The 26,331-nt window shown below is 40.6% G+C and overlaps 1 protein-coding gene across 1 annotated transcript in view; it reads left to right on the forward strand.

Annotated features, from left to right (window-relative positions):
* The first annotated feature begins 17,838 nt into the window (after window positions 1-17,838).
* The window catches only part of SCUBE1 (signal peptide, CUB domain and EGF like domain containing 1), a 222,588-nt gene continuing 214,095 nt past the window's right edge, over window positions 17,839-26,331 (forward strand). Inside the window, exons 1-2 of the mRNA XM_068190668.1 lie at window positions 17,839-17,915; window positions 23,011-23,074. The gene's annotated coding sequence lies outside the window, so the exon portion shown is untranslated. The remainder of the gene's footprint in view (window positions 17,916-23,010; window positions 23,075-26,331) is intronic.

A 26,331-nucleotide genomic window follows, 5' to 3' on the forward strand; every position in this document is an offset into this window, starting at 1 on the left:
GCTCTATGTGAGCACTTAGGTAGCAAGAGACAAAAATTAATTTCAACTGATAGGGGAGGAAATGATCCTCTTATTGAAAGTGAAAGGCAGTTGGGCAAATGAAGTTCAGATGATCACTGGGGAAGGCAGAAATGGATAATAAACATAAACCTGTGTAACAGTGCATCATTTCAGCTGAATTTTTCTACTTGATTTGGCTTATTTGTGGTTGGCAATTATTTATGTGTGGTTTAAATTAAACCTGTGCTTCAAAACCACCTGTTAAACGTACAAATCCAGCCTAATTTAGGATTTTTTAAACGTTTCTTGATCAGTTTGATTTTTCCAGATAAGAGCTAGTGCAGACTTCTGTCAGCACAGTGTCACAGCAGAAGAGGAGCAGTAGACCACGGCTGAGTGACAGCCTCCAGCTCTGAAATGTGCCATCCGTCCCCTCGCAGGTTCTGTGTTCCCCATCACTTCTGGGACATGTCAGACTTCTGCACATGCCCTGCAGGGCTCATCTGTGCATGTGCACTCCAGCCTGCACCTCCTAGGTGCTTTCGTGAGGCATCAGATGGAATGCATGTGCGCAAGGAGCAGCTGATCCACAGTCTGGGTGGTCTTTGCCAGGACAGGAGGGTATGTGGTGCACCTGAGCTCTGAGGCATGGCTGTATGTCCATGAAACCTGGACAAATACGGAGGAACATCAGGTTGTGCCTGGGCATGGTTATCACATGGAGAGAACGATGTGTTGTCCAGGATGGAAAGGTCTGTTCCTCAGGCAGTGGAGCTTCACACTGCTAACACACACAGGCACAAAAATAAAAGTTTACAGGGTTTTTTTGCTAAATTTTACTTTTTTTCTACAGAAATTTGGAAGTGGGTCTGATGAAAGAGTAACATCCCATTGCTATTTCTTTAGTGGGGAGGAGGTCTCTAACCTGTGTGATATTTTTAAGCTAATAAATAAACAGCTAGTTCTTAACACTAAACTTACCAATCAAATCAGCCTCGTGTTGTTTTGCAGTAAACCTTAGCGACCTCCTTTCAGCTGGGGTTAGGTGTTCCCTGCAACTCCTCATAAAATACAGAGCTGTGGTACTCTGCCTGTGGGGAAAAAGCCTGGAGCCACATAGTGATGTATCTGTTCAGCAGTGTGAGAGAGAAGTTCCCTATTCACAGTCAATATTGCCTGCTGGTAAACTTTAAATTGCCCAAGTTGCTTAATGTCGTGATTAAAAGACATTTGTTTCTTTCCTGTCCTGTGCTGTGTTTGGCAAAACAGAAGGGACAAAAGTCTCACAATTGCTTGCATGTCCAGCAAACAGTTGCACATTGTCCATTTGTATGGGTTTTTCTTGTTCTTAAAAATATGGTCTAATAATGCTATAGATACCAGAGGACCTTTTCATTTGCCCATTGTGAGCAAAATGAAAAGCTGAAGTCTTGAACACCAAAGTGCAATTCTGTGACTTGTGAAACTGAGTAGGTATATCCAGCAGCTACAGAAAAATGACAGGACAAAACCTCAAGCAAGCCATCATTGTTTCTTCCCAAAGATGCCAATAAAAAAAAGGCTTTGGAATAATATTCAGCTTTTAATTAAGACAAATGAGAAATGGCACAAATAATGCGTGTTACAGGTCACAACAAAACCATGTGGAATGTAGATTTCTCCTGTAGAATTTCTCCTTAAACACTGATGTAATTCCAAGTCTCATTTAACATGAGTTTTTCTTGAACTTTACTACTGTGTCAGAGGCTGAGATACTGCAAATAACTCTAAAACCTGAATAGAAGTTGCTTATGTTCCTAATAGTAAGATGAAATATCTGCATCCTCCTGTCTTAAAAAAAGAAAATGAAGTCGAGAGAATAAAAAAGAAAACAAAGTATTTGCATTTTGAAAGCTGTAGAATAATATATTTGGAACAGCTCTAAAAGATGAGCTGCTTTTCAGTGTTATAAATTAAAAAATATTACTGGGAGGCCATCTATAGCAATAAAAGGTTTTTGGTTTGGCTGGTTGTTTTTTATCAGTGATATGTACTCTTCAGCTGAGGGGAAAAAGTCCATTTCAACAATCAAGTGGACATATTTGTGCTCCTATTTTAGGAACACATTCCTTTTATAGGCATTAAACACAGTTTACTATTGGAAAATTTTCATTTATTACATCTGCTTCATGTAGGATCTTTCATGTAAACATTATAAAAAGGATTTAGTGTTGGATTTAGAAGTTGGGGTTTGGGGTTTTTTGCCCTTTGTTCTCATTTTGTGTTTTATTTCTTTGGAGAACTCTTTTTTTTTCCCCTTTCAGGAAATTTCACATAATCTTTTCCATTCGTCATCAGCCAGGTTGCTGATTACCAGAGTAACTGCCAAGCTTTCAACTCCTTGTCATCAATGGGCTGTGAATGACAGACAGCATTAATGTTGGCAAGCTCCCACTCTCCTTTTTGCCTTTCCCAAATGTAATTAAACTGCACTAATACAGCAAAAGAAAAGCTGCAGCTTTATTTTACTCACCCTAATAACATAACAATTAAATCACAGCAGCACACAATTCAGTCAAATAAACCCACCACGATAAGGAAATTCAGAGGTGGGGGAAGTGTGGATCTATCATTTAGGGAGAAACATGAGTAGAGTCTTCCTTTCCTTTCCCGGCACTCCAGTGACTGCAGCGTTTGACCTTCGGAAAGACGACGAGTCCAGCCTCTGAGGAACCTCCCTCCCAGAGCCTGGGGAAAGGCCTCCAGTGTTTGCCCTTGTTGCACCTTTGGGATAAGCACAAAGGGACTGATTAGCTTCTCCTACAAGTGATCTGCTGTCCCCCACATAAGGGATGGCTGGATAAGAAACAAAAAGGATGGTGGCCAAGGCAACTGCATGCCTTGGCCACCAGAAAGACGTGGCATTCTCCTGAGCTTTGATGAAGCCTTTGGTTTAATGTCTGTAGTGACTAGAGGACAGCCACGAGTCAGGAAGAGGGAAAAAACAGTGCTCATCTCACTTGCAGGGCACTGTGGAAATCTGTGGAATGTACATATACCACTGAAGCAGATAAACTATCAGGAGATGAATATAAATATATATATATGTTTCCCTGGATCGAGGCCAGTGAAGAAGTTACTGGCTCATAGAAAAGCAATGGAATTTCCCCATAAACCTCTCATTTTTCACAGCAGTGTTCTAGGATGGGAAGCAAGCACTCCTAAGGAGGCTGAGAACTGCCTGCCATGAGCTCTGCTAGCACAGCTCTGAGGCTGGCATGAGAACCTGTCTCATCCTTCAAGCCATCCTTAAAAGTAACACAGTTGGCTTACAAGACAAAGCAAATTTACAGTAATGCAAAGGGATAGTTTGACTAAATGCTGACAGAAGAAAATAAAGGCTGTTACACAACTAGCCAGAAACAAGGGGCACCATATTCAAAACGGAAAAGCCAGGACCCTCCTCAGCCTGTATTTGACCAAACCCTTAGGCCAGCCTGGCTAAACAGACTAAGTGAGTCTGTCTGCTTGTGCAATTTGGGTGAATAATGGTGACTGTTAGCTGACAGGTGGTACCTTATAAATCCAGCCTGTGCCAAATTCTCTGAGGAACTGTTCAGTACATACTGTAAGTAAATAAGTAAGTTCTGTGGAGTAAGTCTTTTACAACTCTGAACAAATTGTCCTACGATGCCAAAAGCAGCTCAGTATGATGATCATTTTCCAGACGAGGAAAACTTTGGCTGAAATCATCTTTTAGACAAAGTTTAAAGCAGGATGTTATGGGTTATATTTTTTGTAGGTCTAGAGCTGGGGTGATTTTTTTATATGCCTGCTAATGTGGCTAAAGTGTAGTGAAAAGCAAAAAGGAAAAAAAGGGAGGCATGTAAAACATAAGAATGTAAACCCACTGGAGAAAAAGCATAGTTGTATATGGGGAAACACTAACGAGATGGAGTTGGAGGTTTCTGTTAGATTTGTTCTGATACAGTACTGTTGCTTTAAGCAGCCAGTTGCAAAATGGCCCAAAAGACCTTTTGGTTGAGTGTCATGATTTTCTACTTGATCCAGCAAAGATCAAGGCTGCAGTGTTCCAAGCCAGCTCCAGGCCCTCAGAGGGAGAAACAGCACATCAAACACCCACCTCATCTGTTTTTGCCATCAAGCAAAGAAAGAAGAGGCCACAAAGGACATGGAAAAAAAACATATCAGAAAGGCATAACTGAGCCTTCAGCTGTTCTTGTGTGTCAACCATAATTCTTGTTAAGAAAAAAAAAAAAACACGGCAGATTTGGTTCCTGCGTAGAAACTACCTTGAACACTTTAAAAGGCTTGCTCTGAGTTTCCATGATTCCCAAGACTCTGTAAAAATTTAATCTGATTTTCAGACTGAATACTAAGTGAAGATTGGCAATAGAAATTGGCCCTAAAAATGAGAGAAAATGCTTTCATTGCAAGCAAGGTGTGCAGCATTCAGTGTGGTGGCCTTTGATTGTCGTAGTGGGCAGCTACATTTGAGGCACTTCTAACAGAGGCTTTGGTCCAGGACTACTCCTGGCTCACTCATTTCACCTAAATAACACCCTGGGCACATGTTGGTATCTTTGAACAAAATAAGATATATTTACAAATGGGTTGGGATCAACCCAAAGCTGCTGGCCTGAAACTGCACCCAAAGAAATGAGGATTGTGCTTGAAATAATTCATTTGGGACTGGCACATGTAACAGAGAGAAGGGAATTCTACTCTTAGGATCTTTGGACATCAGGGAGCTCCCCAGAGAGTTCCAGATGTGTGGTTTTAAGGGACTTTAATCCTACCAGAGAAAGTTGTTTTTTGGTTGTTTTTTTTTTTTTTTTTTTTCAATATTACACAACACTTGCATAAAAGGGGATGGAAAACAATGTTATTTTAATGATCATTGCATGATTTACTCTTCAGACATGAAATGGCTTTTTTGACTTTTTCTCCGTTAACTGACCAGAGCTGCAAACTCCATTTTCAATTAGATGCAGATGCTACTGTTTATGGTCTGAGTATTGATACAGGAATTAAAATTACTGAAGAAGATGACAGCTTATTAAGAGTCAAAGGTGAACTTCTCACAGGAAAAATTACCTTATGTTCTGCAAGTGGTTAAAACTGTAGAATATGCTCACAGCTACTTGTGGGAAAGAAGCTTCTGGTGGGAATGGATCAGCAGTGATTCTTCTGATTCAGAACCAGAGGGGCAACTTACTTCCACCACAGACTGGAATAACTGGTGCTATGGTTTTGTAGTAACCCAAAAGCATGGACTGAGGCTTTAACACTGACTGCTATTGATGTCTTGTCCAAATAACTTCGTTGTGGGATTGATTGCAAATGCCAACCTGAACAAGAAAGGAGCAAAGAATTGATTGTTCAGGGCAATGAGCACATTTTTTCCTCCTCTCCTGTACTTTTCAGAAGTGCAAATCCAGTGGAACAGTTGCTCCAGGGATTCCCAAGAAACTGAGTGATTCCCACAAGGAGAATCTGCTACCAGAGTACTGTACCATTTGCAACAGCCATCCTGGAATACAATCTGTCCCAGTGTGAGTGAAAACTCCAGAGTTTTTTCACCTGAGTGAAAACTGCATTCACAGAGGAATGGCCCAGAGTTTACTACCAAGTTCTGTATAAAAGATGAAAGGAAAGCAGTAGATTATAAGATTTATTAGCCGGCTCTAGATCTACTGAAAAAGAAAGATGTAGTGCAATGTCATAATTTAAAAACTGCTCGTAATTTGAGGTGTTGTAAAGTGGTATGATCTCCTTTGCATGGGTTACAAATGGATGTAGAAGTTGGTAGGAACCATTGAGACATAGGAAAAGCCTCTCTTGAGCAGGATTTTGCTAAGCAGATATTTCTGATATTTTTAATAAGGACTAGTATTTACTATTTGCTTGGGAATTTTGCAGTAGTTCCCAAAATTACATAGAGATCACTTGGGAAGGTATTTTCAGCACCCTGATTGCATTAATAAGTCTTAATGGCCCTGACGAGCCCCACGTGTGCCCTCTGCCCACAATCCTTGAGAGACCAGGAGCTCTATTTAAGCTCAGCCCCAGCCCTTCCTTCTCTCTTCAGGCTATGTTGAAGTTATGGGCTAGAGCCCTGCCATGAAGCCAGATTTGAACCTGTGATCTGACTTCCTAGCTTGACCTGAAGCTGCCTCATCATCCCAGTCTTGCCTTAGGACCTGGATTTGTCACGGGACCTGGTCACCATCTCTGGTTTTGTACTTGCAGGTATTTTGAAGTTCTGTGGGATGGAGCTTGGCCAGTGAGGCACCTGCCTCGGTGGCCCCACCACTTCCCTTGTCTCATCTTCCTTTAGGAAATAGCCCTGCCCAGGTTGCTTCCTCACAGACACAAAGTAGAGCAGACTGCAGCAAAGAGGATTGATTGGTTATGAAATTTTGGAGTGGGTCATACACAGGTCAGGGAAGACGTTTTGAATTGAAAGTGTTTGTGTAGATTTTGAGACTCTAGGAAATCTATTATATACCTACCATCTTAGTGCAACAACTTCTGATAAGATAGTGGAGGAATTCAGAGTGTATGCTGGCAGCTCAGTTGACTTTCTTATCAACAAGAGGCAGAAATTAGCATTTTGTGTTCCTTTTGAAGCTGTAGGAGTGTGGGCTCCTCACTCTTGGTTGGGGGCTGAAGACTTTGGGTAATCTTCTACCTGGAGATTTTGTGAAGTAGCAATTATTTAGGTCATGCAGAAGCCCTTAATTCCAAAGGGAGGAAAACCAAAATGTCCTATGCTTGCTGGATATGTGTAAAGACAGTCTCTGATAAATGGGGTTGTCTACTACTGATGTTCCCAGTGTGTAAGCCAGAAGTACTCCCCTACTCTTGGGTGTGGGTGCTGTGCTGAGAAAAGACCCAGAGCACATGAGCCCGTTATGCAGAGGAAGCTTGGAATTTCTCAGCTGGGGAGATCAGGACTGCAGGGTGTGCCAGAGATGACTCTTTTTCAGTAGCAACAGTGTCATTCCTCAGATAAAGAGGATTTGTTAAAAGCTTCTTAAGCCCTGTTTGATTTTACTGGATCTAAGAGCGTTCCTAAGTTTCTGGCAAACTTTGGAGATTATCATGTCCTTCCCACAGAACACATCACAGATGGAACTACTTGGAACTGGGGGTTTGAGTCCCTATCACTGCTTTGTGAAGTCAATGCTCATTTTATCTGTGATAATCACTGAGCAGCTGAATGGTTTGGGGAACTTCCAGTTCAGAAGAATTCCTGAAAATATCTCACTTAGATTTGATTTGGACTGGAATCAAGTCTGAAAAGCCCCCTCAAATTTCCATTGAGCTGCAAATCTTACTTTTGAGCCAAATTTGATTGGAAAACTTAAACCAGCTAAACCTTGGATAGGACCCTGCATGGATCTGATGTGAATGCAAGTAGTGTCATTGGAGATAATTTGGGTTCAGCCCTGGAAATAAATTGTCATATCCAACTGAGAGCATTTCCAGGGTTAAGATTGTTCCTCTCCCTTTCTCATTGTAAAATTTGAGGGAGTACTTGTCAATTTCAAAATTGCAAAGGCTGTTTCAGTAAGAAGCTGCTGCCCCTGCCCCCCTCATTAGGGCACAATGTGTGGGGTGCCACAGCCAGAAATTTTTGCTCATACACCTGACACTACTCAAGAGCCCTTAGTCATGTGTCCCTGCAAGCAGCCTGAAAGAGACCTGGGCAGTGAGTGAAAAGCTCCAAAGACAGGTGCACTGAGCTACAATATGGAGTAGCACATGAAAACACCCTAATAGAGAGGATACTATCCTATGGCTACTATGGATCTGTACTATAGATAGCTGCCTAAAATTATGTAATTTGTATTGAATCCTCTAGAAAGACTCTTCTACTTTTATTTCCTTTTGAAGGTGACATGTAGATGTCAACCCTCTGTGCTAAGCTGCTGTGATGAGTAAGTGAAGTTAACAGATATGGCAGTGATGTGTCTTGAATTGGATCCTAGTACCTCCCTTATAATTCTAGTAAGTCACAGAAAGCTGTAAAGCTTCTCCAAGAAACACTACAGTAGAACTGATGGAGATTTCAATCCAAACAAATTTATTTATCCAGAATCAAAGATAAAAAAAAAAGTCTCCTTTGAGTTCCCTTCTGCTCAGGCCAACAGGGTGGCATCAGAGAAATAGCTGACCAACCAGTTTCTCCTCCAGCTGGAGGAACATGCAAGGGCCACAGTTGTGAGTCAACAGGTAACAGGTGTTATAACATACACGTGTACCTTGCTAGAATAATTTTCAAAGTTTAGGAACTTGTTTCTTTTATTCACTGCATGTATCCTGTTTATCATCTTGCTGATTGCAAATGGACAGTAGGCAGAAAAAAAATGTTGGCACTGGGAGATGTGGATCCCTTCACACTTGAAGTTAAGGAATAGGGACAAGCATAAAGGAAAATTCCACAGTAGGAACTTTTTTGTTCATGGTGCCGAGAAAAAAATGAAAGATGATACTGTGAAGGTTGGAAAATAGGGATCTCATGCCTCTGATGTTAGAACCTCGGAAATAATGTGTCAAAGATGTTGGAACATTTAGAATACAATCTTTTACTGTTTCAATATCATCAACAAGTTGTTCTCGCTATTTTCTGAGACAGGAGAATTTATTGAGTCAATTTGTCTTCAACATGTTAAATGTACTGTGTGTAGGAGGGCAAGCTAACCTTATTTATAAAGTATTACAAGGGAGAATGCTAACTCACTTTTGCACTCTTGAAAACTGTATTTCTTCTGACAGAAAATACCACACATTCAACACCCAGGCAGGTGTGAGAATACTGTTTCTTAAAAGAATGGCTTCAGTGAAGAAGAAATATGCTGGGGGGGTAACCCTGCCTGTGGTGTTGAAGATACACAGAAAGTTTATTTGGCTCTTGTTGCTTTGCTTAAACTGCTCTCAGACCAGGTAATTATCCATCTTCCCTACGCAAATTATCTCTCAGAATGAGACCCTAAGATACCTTTTCTTGCTGACCTTGAAATATTGGTCCCCTTTCTGCTTCATGCATTGCTTTAATCTTCTCAGCTCCACCTTTTTTTACTGAATTTTGTGATGTACAGGAAGAATTTTTTTCTTTTTCTGCCTTAGTGTTAATTTTGTTACCCCTTTTCTGCAGGTTTTGATAGAGCAAATGAAACTCAACCCTTTGTATTTTTCTTATCTTTAACTCTGGCCACTTTATACCTGCTGTGTGATCCCAAGGGTCTCAGCTGTACAGTCTGTTCCTTCTGACTGTGTTGGTTTTTTTGTCACTGTCTGGTACAACCTGTGCAGTACAGCATCCCTCTCTGCTGCTGTACATACTCAAATCCAGCTGGAAGTTGAGTTACTTTGTGCTAATTCCATATCTTGCAGCAATATTCAAGAGACTCCACCTCTCTAAGCATTGCTTCTAACTGAGGTGCTCTTCCTGCAAGTGATCTCCATGGTACTGAACTTCTATGGCTGTTCTTTTCGCATCCCCTTTCCCACTTGGCAGCTGCCAAACACCTTTGGTATTTTCCCTGTTACTTTTCCTATACCTGTTTCCTGTACACACACAGAGCTGAGATTGTGAATGTGTGTATTCCTGTACCTATGTTCCCTGATATTTTCCTGCAATCTGTTTGAGATCAGCAGTTGTTTATTTGAAACGTCACCCTGAAAATCTAATTTAAATATATGCTCTTTATATTTTTAACTTTTACCCTTTTCATTTTTCCTTGCACAAATTTCCCTTCTCAAAACACATCATTCCTCCAGTCTCATCTTCTTCAACCTTAACTTTTTATGTTTTCAGAGTAGCTTTGTATTTCCTCTGCTTTCAATGGCTGTTGGTCAAACCTCAGCAGATACATTTCTGCAGAGCAGTCATCCCACATAATTAAAATATCTAACAGCCCTTTTACCCCTTAGCAAAGGTAGGTTTGGTAATATTTCTAGATGATTAATTAATCCTTAAATGCTTTCCTGTTTCTGAGAGGGATGCCATATGTTTGACTTTCCCCCCTTCAAGCAGAGGTGACATAGCTGCTTTTGCTAATCATGTGAAAGGTGGTATCATATGCAGAGAGCGGATAACAAGCAGGCTGAAGCCAAACAAGTCTAAGGGGTTCACAACTTGAGAGGCACGGTCTGACGCCTCTCTCCTTTTCTTCCCCACTCTGCCAAATATTTCTTCAAAACATGACTGGCTTCTTCTCTTGCTAAAACAGGGGTCCTTGCCATACTGTGTCTTATGTCATAGATACTACAATCTGTTCTCCTTTGGCTTTATAACAGCAACTTTGCTTATTCAAGCTAAGCCACTGGAAGCCACAGTCCTTGGATGTCAGTCTCAAAGCTCAGTCTCTCTTTCCCTCTCCACTTTAAATTGTTGTATCAGCTTTTCACACTGAGCAGAACGTCATCAGTTGCCTTTCAGCACTCAGTGCCTGTCTGGTGACATTTCTGTCAGCTTGAACCCAGCAAACACCCTGCTTCTACAAACTGGTATGGACCATCCTCCTTCCCTTCTCTCTTAAACCAAACCCATGTGCCTGGAACACTGTGCTTGATGTTGTGTCTTGCAGCCTTTCTTATCAGCTGCACTGCAGTAATCTTCTCATTCTTCTGAACCTCGCCATTAATGATATTAAATGTCCAAAATAAACAGTCCAGCCTTTAAATATCAAAACTAGGCTGGTGCTTTGTGAAGATGTACAACTTATTGTTCACTGTGGTGTCTCAAGGAAGAGCAATCTCTGACAGAAAATTTTGTCATGGTTGAGGTGTTTGCATGGTCAGTCTTGTGCACATAGATCCTTTACCTCCAAAACTATCCCAATTTAAATAACCCTCTTTTCCTCAGCAGAGCTAATTGTAATGTTTCTGGTCACTTAATTCATTATTGCTTGAAAAATTTGGTTAGTCTGGAACCCTTGCTGTCTGGAAAATTTGTTAAAAACAGTTAATGCCTTGTGGAGGTACTCTGGGAGACATAGATGTGCATGTGCACACTGAGAACATGATTGCACAAGTGAAAACCCTAGAAAGAAGATTTTCATGTTTGTGGACATGATATTTATCTGTTTTATTGTTACAGACCGTGCCATGTTTATCTCCCCTCACTGACATACCTGATAATGTTGCCTCACTTTCTACTGCTTTCATTGTGTGTAATGCATTCTTATACCAGCACTCCCTTAAGTTTCCCTGGGTTTAAGGTTACAGGTGGCATGAGATTTCCTTCTGATTTTTGTAGTTCAGATTACCACCTGCCAAACTAGGCCTGCAAAAATACCAAGTGTATGTATCCTGTGAACATATAAAATGTATGTAAACTGCTTTCAAGGAGCTCTACAAGTTTGTGGGTTCGAGGATATTTTAACTTAGCCCAAGGCAGTTGAAAAAATAGTTCTGTACCAATGTGTATAGATGGAGAAGTTGGATACATCTCTCAGTTTTACTGGTTTTCTTGAAAGAACAAAGAGCTCTGGTGGCAGAGGTCACATGTGTATCTGCATTTTGGGCAGTGGCAGGCTCTCAGTGCAGTCATTGGTATGTGGGCAGGCGAATTCACAGATAGTGGTGCTTTAATAACATTTCTAAACTCAGAATTTGGGCATTCTGTTAAGATTCTCTAGGGCTCACACAATGGGAATCCATTTGGTAATAATGGTGAGAACTTTATAAAAGCAAGACTAAACAAAAATAAATAAATAAAACCCCAAACAATTACCAAATCTCTCACTTGAGAACTAACATTTGGATGTTATTCAAACCACAAAGCAAAATGGGGTGAGAAGCACACCTGTAGCTGTTGAAATAGGTCTGGAAGATTCTCCACTTAGTTTCAGTGATGCAAATCCTTTAAAAGACAAGAGCTCAGTGTGCTGGAGCAGGAAAGATTTGAGTTATTCCTCTAAAGTGGATGAAATTGCAGTGACATAAAAATATCCTTTTGATATCTGATGGTGTTAGGGCTTTAGCTAAAGTGTACTTGCACTAAGAATGCATGACTTGTAATGGGACCCTGCAAAATGAGGTATGTGCTCACACTGTAACCGTCATGTTTAGGATTTTACTGTGAATGTAATCAATTAGAGCTAAGTTTGTCTAAATCTGAGCAATAACAAGTGAAGTGCTTAAAATTCAGGGTAAAAGAAGAAAACAAGATAGAGTTGCAGTGTCCCTATAAGCTCCATGGAGCAGGCTCTAATTCTTTCTCAGCACTTGCACCATGTCCAGATTAATAGAAGGACCCTAATTATGGATCTGGAGCAAGAGAATAGAAGATAAATTAATCTTCAAGAGACCCAAATCACAAAGCAATAGCATCTGAGAGGAAAATGTCGTTAAACATGCTGAAATTAAATCTACTAAGGGGATGCTTTGTCAGAAGATTTTACAAAGTTGGGTGCTTTGTCTACAAAATTCCTATTACATTCTGCATGTATATTAGGCAATGATTTCCAGCTTCCTAAATTTATTTGCTAATTTTTTTTCCTAATTACTCTCCTTAATTTTGTTTCATTACTTCCCACAATGTTAAACCACATAAAAGAACATCTATGAAGTGAATTGTGCTTATCACTATCCAAAAAGGAAGTTTAAAAAAACCCTAGACCTGTTAATTCTGCAGCTGCTGAGGCATCTGTGCTGTAGCAAGGTCACCACAAAGGAAGATTCTCTGGTCTAGACTCAGTTCCACCAACAAGTGATTCAGGATGTCATGCAGCTTTCACTGAAGTTAACATTAGAATTAGGTGTTTAGTGACTTGATTTGAGTCGTGCAATCTTATGCCTTGAATTACTTTGACAAAAAAGGAACTGAATTAAGAATAGAATAAATAAGCTTTTTTTCCCTGAAAAAACAATTCTAGGGGGAATATGAAAAGGGGGGATAAGCAAACTACTGGGAGAGGAAAAAATATATTTAAATTGGAGACTTGAGTTGCTACATGAAGGATTTTGAAGCAATGCTCAGATGTGCCCTTAAGCTTTGTCTTGTACCTCAAGTCCCTGTGAGGTAAACCTGAGTTTATACCTTTGATGCTTGATTTTGGAGAGCTTTATGGATTCTCGGCTTTCTGGGGAAAGCCCTAACTAGAGAGAAGATGATTCTTTGGAATAGGCCCGTCTTCAAATCCCCTTTCATATTTTTTTCTTTTTCTCTAAAACTGTCCTAACCATTAAACTACACGAGGCCAAATAATAACCTCAACTTTATTTGAACAACTTTCCTTATGAATGTGGCCACTTCTTTCCAAATCTTCATTCTTCAGAAATAAAGCACTTCAGGTCAAACAAAATGTTTCCTTTCACTTGAAAAGGAATGTTTTTCCTTTCCTTAAAGCTAAAAGTGTAACTGTGGGTCTTACTGAAGCCAAATGTATATTAGATTCAGCTACCAAAATAATTTATTAGCACAGCTATATGGCAGGGTGTTTTTCATGGCAAATTGACAACTGTAGTGTGCCTTAGGACCTTTGGATGAAAGGGATTGTAGAACTGGAAGGGATCATTAGGTCTATTTAATTTGCCTTTAGTAAAATGATGCAGGAAATAATCAGCATATTAAACATACATGAAATATTTTTGGAATGTGTAGTCTGTTGGAAAGGAATGAATAGTTTGTGTTATTAGCTGGAAAATGAAGTATATACAATCCACTGTGTGTGGTTGTCATCAAAGCCCTACTGAGAGTGCAAGACTAAATGTGCTCTTTTTACCTTCTTTTTCTTTCCTGCTTTGTTTGTGGCTTTGGCAGAAGAAAAAAAGACCTGGATAAAATGAGATTGTTTTCCATTTATCACGATTGCGTTTGAGGTGCTGTCTTCAGCATGAAGGCACAATAAGCTTTTAATTTATTATTTGCATTAGAGTAGGGCATGGAAGTCTAGGCTGATATCAAAACTCCACCTCCAGGCACTCTGTGCTCAGGGGAAGGAAGGGTCTCTGCATCTGAGGACTTTATGACAAAACAGCTGTGGCAAATGATGAGGGGTGAACAGAGCCACAGAGGAGGAACCCTGTGTTCACCCTGTACCTGGAACATCATGCCAGTGCTTGCTTTCTGCCCTGCTGCCTCCCCTGATCCTTAATGGATGTGCATCCTTATTGGAAGAGTGTGACACCTGAGTCACTACAAAATGCACATGTACATACCTGCACTATTTTAACTTTGTTGTGACAGAAATTTAAAAATAAATATATTCCTTTTACCTCCCAAATCTGACCTGGCAAGAACATTCATTTTAAAAAGCTGGTGGTAATGCCATACAAGATATTAATCAACCTTCAATCCATACCCTTTGTAAGAAGAAATGGGATGGTACATGCCTAGTCTTATTTTATTGCAGTATTTTAACAACAGATGCAATGCTGCCTTTGTTATTATCCTTTATTCCTCAGACAGTGTTCCCCCTCCTAATTATTACTTGTCGTCCTCAGTAAGATTGAGAAATGGCTTTTTTTTTGAGCTCAGGTAAATATCAAAGCAATCTTTCTTGTAATGACAGAGCTGCTTTCACTGGGGAGTGAAATGTAATGAACTAAAAAAGGAATTTAATATGCTTTCCAAATTAAATAATGTATTAATTTCTGCTGAACAGTGGTCCCCAGCCCCCTTTGAAAACAGCAGGTCTTGTACAAATATCTGCAGAGTTTGAGGGTGGTTTGGCAATCAGTAGCCAAGAAGCAAAAGGTAGATCAGGGCCACCTCCTTCAGCTTGAAGTTGCCCATGAGAGCCCTGGGTGGGCTTTGCCCAGGGCTCCCTGTGGGGACTCTGGGGACACTGGGCTGTGTCCTTTGTCTCTCCTTTGCTTTTGCCCCTTCCCCACTGGCAGTGGAGGACATCACTGACCCTATTCCCACTGTGTAAGCCTCAGGTTTGCTCTCTTGCCATCCATCACAATATGCAACATCTTCCTTGCTGGAATCAGGATTTATACCTCCCCCTCAAAAATGGCCGGGTTTCAGCTCTTGTGATAGCAGAAAACTGTTTGAATATAGAAATTCTAAAGGTTTGAAAATCAAAGGCACGTTAAAAACAGGCAGTTTCCCTTTAGTATTTCCTTAAGGCAGATACTCTTTTGTTTGAGGTACGTGTTTATTTAAAAGGAATGAGAGAAGATAAGGAACTCATTCAGCTCAGTAGTTTAAACCTCTTGGAGAATTCTTTAGGATTGTGCTGAAAAATCAGTGCATCAAATGATTTTTTTTCACCTGGCAACATGATTTTTTCCTATCTGAAACATAATTTTTTATTTCAGAAAAGGAACAAAAACCAAACAATTTTAGGTAGAATTTAGTGATTACTCTCTGTAGCATGGCTTAAGGTCATTAAAAGCAGCGTTGCAGAGAGCAAGTGTGGGCACAGAAACCTGTATTCCACCACTCTCTACTGAATAACCATAACTAAGGCATTCTTATCTAGATAGAGAGAAACAGAGTCTCAAAAGTGTTATGTAATAAAGGAACAGTCCCTGAAAATGAGAAATTTCCAGGCTATTGCTGATACTGTGGAACTCACAGAGCTGGCCAGAAATTTGCTGTTTAAGAACTGCTTAAAAAAAAAAAATCTAATTTTGTTCATTAAACTCAAATCCATTTCATTTAAATCAATACTTAATGAGTGAAGTCATCTTTTTCACTCCAGGCAAAAAAAAGTAAGGATGTGCTTCACAGGCTTGACTTTTCTGCTGTTCCATTTCTCTGTATATTACTCCTATTATTTGAAATCAAGTCAGTAGTACTCATAGATATCCTTTATTGTTTTAGACCGAGATGACAAAATATCTTTTTTTTTTTTTTTCATTAAGGCATAAACAAGAAGCTGTTTCAATCAGAACTCAGAAACAGCTGTTCATCATGTTTTTTGAAGTAAAAGACTAAATTCTCCTGCACCACCACCACGACTCGGGGAGCGCTGGCATTCACACGTTCTTCCTAATACCTGGAATCGAGGTCAAAAATAAGAATATGTTAAAACACATGTTCTTTAAGACATTTACTTTTTTTTTTTTGTTTAACAGGCTCTAAAAAATAAATGTTCTTTAAGACATTTACTTTGTTTAACAGGCTCTCAAAAACATTTCGCCTGGAGAAGGATATTTGGGGGGAGGCATTCCCTGTGAGGTACTGACCTTCAGCTTCCTTTCATACTCCGCTTTTTACTCGGTTTCCCCCCGCTTTTCCGCATATTAAGCTCCTTCTCCGGTTCCTTGCGCTTCCCTCCAAGGGGGAAGCAGCTCTGTCATTACAATGAAGGTTCCTTCGAGATTTTTTGCCGCGGCCCGGGCCCGCGGCGGCTCCTGAGGCGGCCCGGGCGGGGCGGTGGCGCCCCCTGGTGGCAGGCGGCGGGAGCGGCCGCCTCGCCTCCGCCGGCCCGGGGCCTTCCCCGCAGGGAGAAGCCGCAAGGGGTGCCGAAGGAGCGCTCCTCCGGGTGTCGGCGTTGGGAAATTCTTCACCGAAAGAATTTCCCTTCACCTGTTGGGACAGGCTGCCCAGGGAAGGGTTTGGTTTGCCAGCCGTCAGAGTGTTCCAGAAACTCGTGGATGTGGTGCTCAGTGTGCAGTAAAATTCACAATGCCACGGATTTATGTCCAAAAGGGAGAGAGAGGAGTCCTGTAACATTATTTGAATGAAGGGAGAGGTCATGGGGGTCTCTCAAATTGTTGGGGTATCCTAATTTCCCAGACACATCACCCTCTTCCTTCCCCCATGGCTGAGATACTTGGAAAGTGCAGACTTCCCAAATCACCTACTCTGTGCCCCCCTCTAATATGCACCCCTCCCTTTTTTTTCCCCTCTTATAACAAAACACTATTCATAATTCTATTAAGTCTTTGGTTTTTTTCTCTAAGTTCAGGAATTTTACTCAGCCTTGGCTAAGCAGCGCTCTCTGTCAAATAGCAACATCCTCTAGAACTGGCAGTTTCTTCCATTGGCTCCCTATCTGCAAGCTCCTGGCCCCATCTGCAAGCGGATTCTGTGGCTTGTTTGTAACACATTCACCTTATTCATTTCATTAGGGACATGCTTTGGTGGTGGTGTCAGTGCGAGGTTGCTGGTTGGACTCGGTGACCTGGGAAGTCTTTTCCAACCTTACTGATTCCATGATCAGTCACCAGAAGTGCCAGTTTCTTGCAGCTCTGCTGTCCATCCTCTACTGGCTTTGGCAGCCCTGCAGGGAGAGCCTTGATGAGCTGAACTCCCTGCCCTGTGCTTTCCTGAAGTTTCCTCCACAGGACAGCTGTTCTCATCCTGATTGCTCAAGTGCCACTTAGCAGCTAAAAACTGGTGGGCCAGAGAAGGTCCCCAAGTAAATCATCCAAGTAGGCAAAGCAAGAAACTGAGCTGTTTCCTTTCCCTCCCAAAAGATATGAAAGGGGATAAATAAACTGTATGACACACAGGCTACAGCCCGAACATGTTTCTCCCTTTTTCTTTCAGGCTAACTGGAAAATCTGCCTGTTTCAGACATTTTCCCACAGATGTGTGGTTGGGTGTTTGCCTAAACTATGGGTTCTGCGTTCAGCTGCGGTCCAACAGATTATCCTGTATGGGAATAGGACCTTGTGGAAAGAAGTCCTGTAGGAGCTTGTCCTGTTTCCAAAGAAAGGAAATACGTGGATCCTTTGTCTGTTTCAACTCTCCAGGTAACTGTGTCGTAGCTGGGACAGTAAAGATGATGATGACACTGCTCAGATCCTCAGCCCTGGAAACCTTAAATGCGCACTGAAGTATTTCTGCTGAAGACCACACCATACACACTTGTAGTAGTTAATCTCTACACTCTACTGAGTTCTTGATCCTTATGCCCCTTGTTTTTAATATTTAGGTGAAAATGCTAAGCAGAGTCTGACCTGAGACTGAAGAAACACCTGTGTCCAGGCAGTGATAAGTAGGTAGGTGGAAAATAACAAAAATTGCTCAATCTATCGATGGATCATTAGGTGGCATCTTCCAGGTCATTCATTAATTACTGATGTGGCCTCAGAAGTGATACATTAAAAGGTAAGTACTTTATGGACTTTTTTTAAGGTTCTGAGACAGTGTTGGAGGCTCTTTGGAAGAAAAAAAAAAAGGAACAGGAACAGTTGACTCATTCAAAACAGTCATCTTCTTTTATTCCTGCCTTTGTAGAACTTTCCTATTCTTATTCCTTACCCACCAGTGAAAAAGGGCATAAACAACAGAAAGCACCAAACCCATTTTTCTCCATAATTTGTATTTTCCCTTGGAAAAGTGAATTGCCTGCTTTGTTTTACTTGAAAGGTGTTCTATTTTTTTTTTTTTATGGATGAGGAGTAAGTAAATGAGAGGGCTTCTTTCTCCTTCCTTACATTGTCCTTTTTATTCCATGGAAGAAGATGGTTACAGAACATTCCTTCCCACACACTCTTATTTTGAGTTCTGTGCCCTTTTCTTTGAGAAGAAGGGGTTTAGAGATCACAGAGCTGAAATAAATCCCTCCAAAAATCTTTTTTTGTTTTTTAATATTTCTTCCTGTGAGAAAGACAGGAATGCAAGGCTGCAAATAGCATTAGTGCTTTCTTTTAAAGGTGGCATTGGGGATTAAAGTAGTGTTTTTCTTAGGGTTACGAATTATTTTCCCTTTCCCCAGAGTGTCTGCTGGGGTTTTTTAAAGTTGTTTCACTTTTTAGTCAAAATTCTGAAAACTGAAATTTTCTGAGTTTCTACAGAGGCAGGAAAAAAAAAGTGAGAAATTTAGCAGGAACAAAAATCTTACCAACAAGCTTCCATAGTTGTATGAAGTGGAAAATGTTGCCATTGCTGGTGCTGCTGTTTCTTGCTCAACTGACATCTGGTCTGCATGAGAAAATTCACATTGGTAGTGTGTAAATCAGGTGAGATCCAGTGTCCTCCTGGCCCTTTCTGGAATTAGGAACTCAGTGGGGCTGTGGTTTCTAGGTAAAGCCTGTGTTCCAGGACTGTCCAGGTCAGCCGTAGACATGAGGCAATCCTAAACAAAACAAGTGGCTCCCTGTGAGGATATACCACCCTCACAGGAATGAAAAAGGGAGCAGGGTGTAAGGGAGAAGCAAATCAGGAATTAATGTTTGCTCTTCAGAGTGATCAGAAATATCACAGTTAAGTACAAATTGAGGCTCTTTGTGCCAAAAAATCAATCTTATATTTTTAGGAGTTGATAATTTTTCAGCCTGCGGCAACGTTTAATGCTAATACAATAAAATATTGTGATTATTTGAAGATTAAGCTACTCCTGCAGGTGGATTGCTCAGATATCTCCATAAGTATCTTCCAAGCTCAGTGATGTCCTGCTCTGTGTTATTTCTCAATGGACTAAGCATGCCCTGGTATGTTTAAAGCCATATAAGATGTGACAGAAGATGTCTAGGGGGAATTATTGCTGGGAAAACCTAATCTTAATGATATTTTATTACCTGATGGCAGGTGATATGCTGTGGCTTTCTGCAGTTTTGGTGGTTTCATAGAGATATTTTGTAGAGCTTGAGTGTGACGATCTCACAGTCTGTGCTGGCCTGAGCCTGGAGAGCACACTGTCCACTTTGTAGAGGACAAATGACACAAGTCCCCATTAAACCTGCATTCTTTTGGGCTCACCTTATCATGATTCTTGGGAAAGTGCCTCAGAGAAGATAAAACAATCAGTGGTGTCTTGTCCTGGATATGTCTAATGAGCTGGTAGGCTGAACACCCAGTCCATGCTATGCTCATGCAGTTGTTATTAATCCTGTATAACTCCAAGCACATAAATCAAGAAGCTCTCCTGAGTTTCCTTTATAATCTCTAGAGGAAGGTTTCTCCCACCCCTCCCCCTGAATGTAATTCAATTCTTAAGTAAGGAGCAGTGCATCCCCAGAGGGTGATTTAGCTTGCTCAGGTGGCTCAGATGAGATGGAATCGGATCACCATCTCTCCTTCCATAGAAATGTCAGAATAGGCTCCATTGCACCTGGATCACATTGGAGTGAGTGCCAGCTGCTGAAGAAATTTGGGAAGTAGAAATATGAGAAGAGGAGCAACAAAGCTCTGATCGGTCCTTTCAGTGCTGGAGAAGGGCAGGCCAGGGCAGTGCTGACCCTGACATGACCTTATTCTGGCAGGCAGTGCCTGGTGAGTCAGCACTGGCTCGTATCTCCTCCAGTGCTGGCCAAGGAGTGCCACTGCTTCCCCATCTTGTCCCTGCACAGGCCCCTGTGCTGCTCTCTCCAGGGCTTCCCTCCCTTCAAGAGCCTTTTCCAGAATGCCTTGGTTTGCTGCTGTCTTCTGTATTTTCCTCCTTCATTGAAGGCTCAGTTATTTACCCCCACACTTTATCCTCAGAAGTGGCACAGAAGAGAACACATTGTTGTGCTCCACAGGGGTGAGGGAAACCCAAAGTGTAAGCTCCATTTACAGAGCAATTGAACCCACTGGCAGCACTTTGCTGCTTCCCTACCTGCACTAGCTATTGAGCAGGTTCGGGGCTAAAACAGTAGAAAATTAACTTTTTTTTTTTTTTTTCTCCTTTTGAGCTTAGTATAGAAGTAGTGGGAATGTGTAGCAGAGTGTGGTTACTTGATGACTCGAAGCAAAGCTTTGGCCACAAGACCAGCAGCAGGTACAGCCCTCGGGGCCTGTGCAGCACCCGCAGCACCTTCATGGCCATCCCCCCATCTGCGTCCTTCAACAGCATCCCTCTGTTTAGCTCCCGTGCATTGTTTGTGCTTTTATACCCAGCAGATAATTAGAAATACTCTTGCAAATTAGTTTAAACTAAAAATGCTGTTGCACTCGATTCCAGTTTCAAAAGGTATTCTAGTTCAAGCATCCCAGCTTCCACAGGGAGGCAGCAGAATACCTGACAATTTCTTTGCAACTTTAAACTTGTTCGTTCTTCTAAAAAACTTGCTTTTTCTTCTTCTTTTAATGAGCTCTTTGACCCAGTATATATATTGTTTGGATTAAGAGGTTTTAAGAATTCAAAGTTCAGATGAAAATTCTTTTTTGCTTGCCAAGATCAACATTCCCCTTATTTCCCTCTGAGCTGCCACCAAAATGATTTACAAGTTATATAAGAGCCAATTTTGAAAGAAATATGCTTTTAATTAGAAACTAAAAATCAGGGTGACTCTTTTGAGACAGTGTAGTTACATTCTGTCGGTATTTCCATTATTTTCAGGGATTTATCACCTCAGAAGAAAGCATTCTACTCCACTGAAACTTGGAATTTTAGTACTCAATACTAAAAATATAAAATAAATAGAAAATAATACTATAAAGTCCAGCATTTCCAAACCAGGCATTCAAATATCATGGAGCAGACATCCCTGCCCCCTAATTATGTTATTGGCTTAAAAAAAGTGAAAGCTTTAAAATAATACAAATAGGGTTTTTGCTTGTTTTCTGCATTGTGAGATTTTATGATCTCTATTTTCAAAATCTTTCTTTGCCACAGGGGCTAAAAGAATTTTGATTTTTTTCCCTTTTTCTAAATGGAAGTTGAGAATTTTTTTTCATGCTTGCATGACCCTGAAAGCTGAATTTTGGAAAAAAAATTAAATGTACCCTTCAGAGAAAAGATAGATTTTCACATTGATTGGTTTTGGGGGGTGGGATGGTTTTTTGTTTTTTTTTGGTTTTTTTTGGTGGGGGGATATTGTTTGCTTTTTTGGGGCTGGTTGGTTTTTGTTTTTTTTTTTTTATTCGTGGTTTGCTTGGGTTTTTTTTTTGAATGCAGGCAAATTCATAATTTGTTAGCTTTATCCACAGAAGAGGTGTCTCATTGTTAGGAGCAGCATACATTTCTTTCATACTGTCCTGAAATAGATATCAGTCTGCCTCTGAATTTCACTTCACAGGAGACATCCCAAATAAGCTTTCTCAGCTCCTTTACTCCTTGTATTTGCAAAGCTACTGCTCTCATGAGGAGTCTTATAATCGATCCAGGGTGGCTAATTCTATGTTCCTAGTGAGATTGGGGGTTTTAGACTATTCTCACAGGTTCACTGACTTGACATCTTTTTTGGCTATCTCCAGGAGACTGGATCTTTCTCACCTCATGGTCACTTCTTTGCAGCACAGTGCTAGATTTGGTTTGTTCAAACCCTGTCTACTTAGGAAAAAACAGAATATTTTGTGTTTTTCTGTCCCTCAAAATTCTGTTGAAAGTTAAAGCATTAAAAATTCTAGTACATTTTTACCACATACAGATATTTTTTTCATATCCTTTTTCATTGATCCACCCAAAAATGGGTTTGGTTAAAAAAATATCTGATGAAACAGGTGAGAGGTAGAGGTAACTGCCTTGCAACAAACACACACACAAGTCAGGGAAAGCACCAAAGAGTGGCTTACAATCATAACCAAGGGAGACTGAACCTGTAACCTCGAGGTGAAAAGCTCCAGAACTGGATTCCAGAGTTGTGACCTGTGTAGTCACTCTGGAACCTGTTTATTGGTAGAAGATGGATGATGCAATTTGAATAACTGCTAGTGTCAGGCTCTGGTGAGGCACTGGGCTCCTTCTCCAGCTCTAACATTGCTCACTCTGCTTTGGAGGTGCCTCATTCCCAGTGTAAGCTGCTACCCTGAGCCAAAGGGCAGGGTTAGAAGCCCAGGGGGAGATGGATGGTGTGGCATTAGGGAAGAGCCAAGAGGAAAGCTCCACCTCCATGGTCAGTGATAAATACAAACTGAAAGATTGGGCACAGCCTAGGAGTAGTTAGGAAAATACCCCAGAATACACTTAATTCCCACAGCAACATCTGGAAGAAGCCACCAAACTGTCAGTCCTGGTCCGTGATCCTGGGAGTGCTTTAGGTCCCAGACCCTGGTGGGGCCTGTCCAGTCCCCAGGGAGACAGGGTGATCCTCAGCCTCTGCCTAGAGGCATTGATGGGACTTTGATACTGTGATCTAAGAGGAAGAACAGCTGCTGGGCATGGAGGGTGTGAGTCTTTCTGAGCCTTTGGTTCCTCCTCAGTGTAACTGATGATCTCTATTTTGCAGGATTGCTGGGAGGGTGAATGCATTAGTCACTGTTCCGGGGAGCTACAGGGATGGCTGTTGTCAGGTAATTTATTAACAATCTTTCCTTCTTTGCTGCTTTTTTCTCCGGTGTTTGGAATTGTGGCAGGTCCTCCTGGTATTCACAATTATATTTAAATCATATATTGATTAAAGGGCAAATGTACATCAGAACCTGAATTCAAGTAGGGCCACAGAAACATAGGTCCACTGTGTTTCAGCAGTAATGGGGAGCCAAGAAACTGACAACAGGGCATCAATGAAGATTTTTCTGATATTTTCTGTTAAATAGATTCAAAGGACCTGATTCAGGCTCAAGAAATTAATCTGCTTTTAAAATTAGCTGATCTATTTTTCACATCATAGCTGCAGTGTTTCTGTTCTCTGCCCTCCCTTTCACTTCATATGTAACCACATTTTGGTGGTAGATGAAGTGATTCCTATATATAGCATGCAAAACACTTCGTGATCCTTTCAGGGAATAAGTCCCAGATATATCAGATATTTATTTAGCACAGTACTTTTTAGTAGGAGCACAACCTTGGAGCACAGCTCCAGCACCTGGCTTCAAGCTGAAAGCTGAACTTACTGAATGTGGCTTGACCAGAATGTTTGAATAGCAGACATGTTGAGAGAAAAAAAACAATTTTGTCTGCATCTTTGTTGCAGCAATGACTCCTCACCTTGGATTAATTTCAGTTTCCAAGGAGGCTGACAGTTCAGCCCATTTCCATAGGAAAGGAAATACCAAAGAGTACACTCAAAGGAGACCCTTTCCAGGAATTTAGGATTTGCTATACCTATCAGGTCAGATATCCTGTTCCTAGCAGCTGTCAGGACATGATGCTTCAAAGGAAGTTGGATGAGTTTACGTAGCCAAAGCATGACTAACTAAAGATGGAGAGAACTGAAGTAAGCATCTCTCTGTAGTGCAGGACTCGGCTTTCTGCCTGTAGGAGGAGATCTGATTACCCCTGGCTTAGTAAGTTGTATAGCTGTAATGTTACTGGCAATCATATTCAGGCTTCTACAGCTCTGCCAGGTCATTACACTGTCCCTTTCAGTTACCTGTTCAGCATCTGCTATGTTTTCAAAGGTTTTACAGCCGACTAAGGGTACAGCTCAATGGGGAGACACAATATAAGTTTGTGTGACCAGTAATGTGGTTATTCTGCAATGTATTTTCTGCTGGGTCCTGATTTTTGAAACAGATGGAAAGTGGGCAGAGAGCTGAAAGCCTTAAGACCACTCAGCTTCAGCTGCTTTCCTGCCCACCAACTTACAAGGTCAGGCCTTCCATAACACTTCTGAAAAGTGCCATATGCTAGAGATACCACCAGTCCTTCAGTGTCTATTGACTTCAGAGGCCAGACATCTTAAATTACCCTTCACCAAGTGTGCTACTGAGGCTTCACAACAAGTATTTTACTCCATGTATTCTTCCAGTGTGTCTCATCTTTTGAAAGCTTGCAGCATTAACTAAATTTGTCATCCAGAGCAAATGAACCTAAGGTTTTCTAAATTATCTGAAAATGAAGCATTTGCTTACTTCTCATCTGCCTTTCCCTCCTCCTTGGAAATCATAAGTCATGTGGTGTTGTGCCCCTATTGCTGCTTCCTTGCTTCTAGGAACGGGTTGACTTGAAAGCAGGTTGATAATTTAGTCACACTTATCTTTAATTATCGCTGCAGAAAAAGGACCCTTGAAAATGTTGAGTAGGGAAATAAAACAGAGAAATAGTAACTTATTTCATACCTTCCTCAACTTGTGTATGTTTTTTCTGAAGTGCTAGGTACAGTAGAAGGAGAATATTTATTTTAAATTTTGTTGTGGAAAGGTAGGAAATTAAAGAGGCTCTATTATTCCAAATAATTTCATTTTAAAACAGAATGTTCCTTCTCCAAATCTCTTGAGATATCATACATATCCTCTAGCATAGGAAAATCAATAGATAAAAAGGTTCCAGTTCAGTTTCCCTTGGATGTGATGAAGTACATTCAAATATTGAATGATAAATAGGCTAATTTACACATCTGCCAAGCTGGCATTAGCATTTTACTAACTCCCTGCAGTGTCATGAGGTTTAATTAATGGTTGTAAAGCACTCCTCTGAATGAAAGGTATGACTTTTTACATTTGAGATTATGTAGATCCATAAGTTTCTGCTGTATTTGTAACAGCTGTCTAGAAGACTAATGGCTTTGCAGATTTACTGCTGTGCTCTGCTGCTTTCTGCTAGCCTGTGCTTTTTGCAAGTTTGGTACTGGTAGTAACTTTCAGAGCTTAAGACCAATCCTAAGTTTGTTTTCAGCTGAAAGACATCTCTTAATTGTTCAAGGCAATTTCCTTGCATTCTAGTACCTGTAACTTACATTGTATCAAATTAATACTAAGTGCACCACATTATTCAAAAGAATGGTGGTTTTCAAGCAGCTGTGGAAAAAATATTTATGCAGCCTCAATGAGACAACCCAGTGAAGACGTGGCATCTAGTCTGACTGCAGCCTCAGTAGGATGGCTGCAGGAGCAAGGTAACATGCACTGACAATGGGTAAAGTGACAATTAAAAATATTTGTTCAGTTCTTGTCTGAAGGGTCTCTCTCAATTTCTGCTTTAGCTCAATGTGGTCTTGCATGTCACCCCCTTGAGACTGCCCAGAGTATTCCAGTGAGATCACCAGTCCTAACTAAAGTTCATGGTGGGACCATCTAACTGAAGTACAAGCAATATATATATATATATATATAAAAATATATATATATATATATTTTATATATATATATAATATATATATATATATAAATATAATATATATATATTTTTATATATATATATAATATATATATATAAATATAATATATATATATTTTATATATATATTATATATATATATAATATATATTTTTTTTTTTTTTAATTTTTTTTTTTTTTTTTTACTTCTTACCCTCTGTTCTACTCTATCAGTGTGTCACCTGCTAATTTGGTGTAACTGCCCTTTTTGGGTGGTGGGAAAGAAAGAGATGAGAGTGAATTCATGGCCTTAACTTGAGCAGCAAAAATCTGCAGCCTGATCAAATATTCACTGGTTTTGGCTTTTGCCTTTTGGAGTGCTTCACATCACTCAGTATGGTTTACTTGGTCCAAAAACATTATCCATTTTTTCTATCAGTGGTTTGAAAACTAAAGAGAGACAAATAGAGCATGTGGTTGCCTTGGTCACCCTGAAGGTGTCCTACCCCCAGCTCCCATGGAGCTGCTGTATCCTGTATTCCTGAAAGCAGGAAGACTCCCCAGCTCTGCA

Source organism: Anomalospiza imberbis, chromosome 5, assembly GCF_031753505.1.
Source record: "Anomalospiza imberbis isolate Cuckoo-Finch-1a 21T00152 chromosome 5, ASM3175350v1, whole genome shotgun sequence".
NCBI lineage: Eukaryota > Metazoa > Chordata > Aves > Passeriformes > Viduidae > Anomalospiza > Anomalospiza imberbis.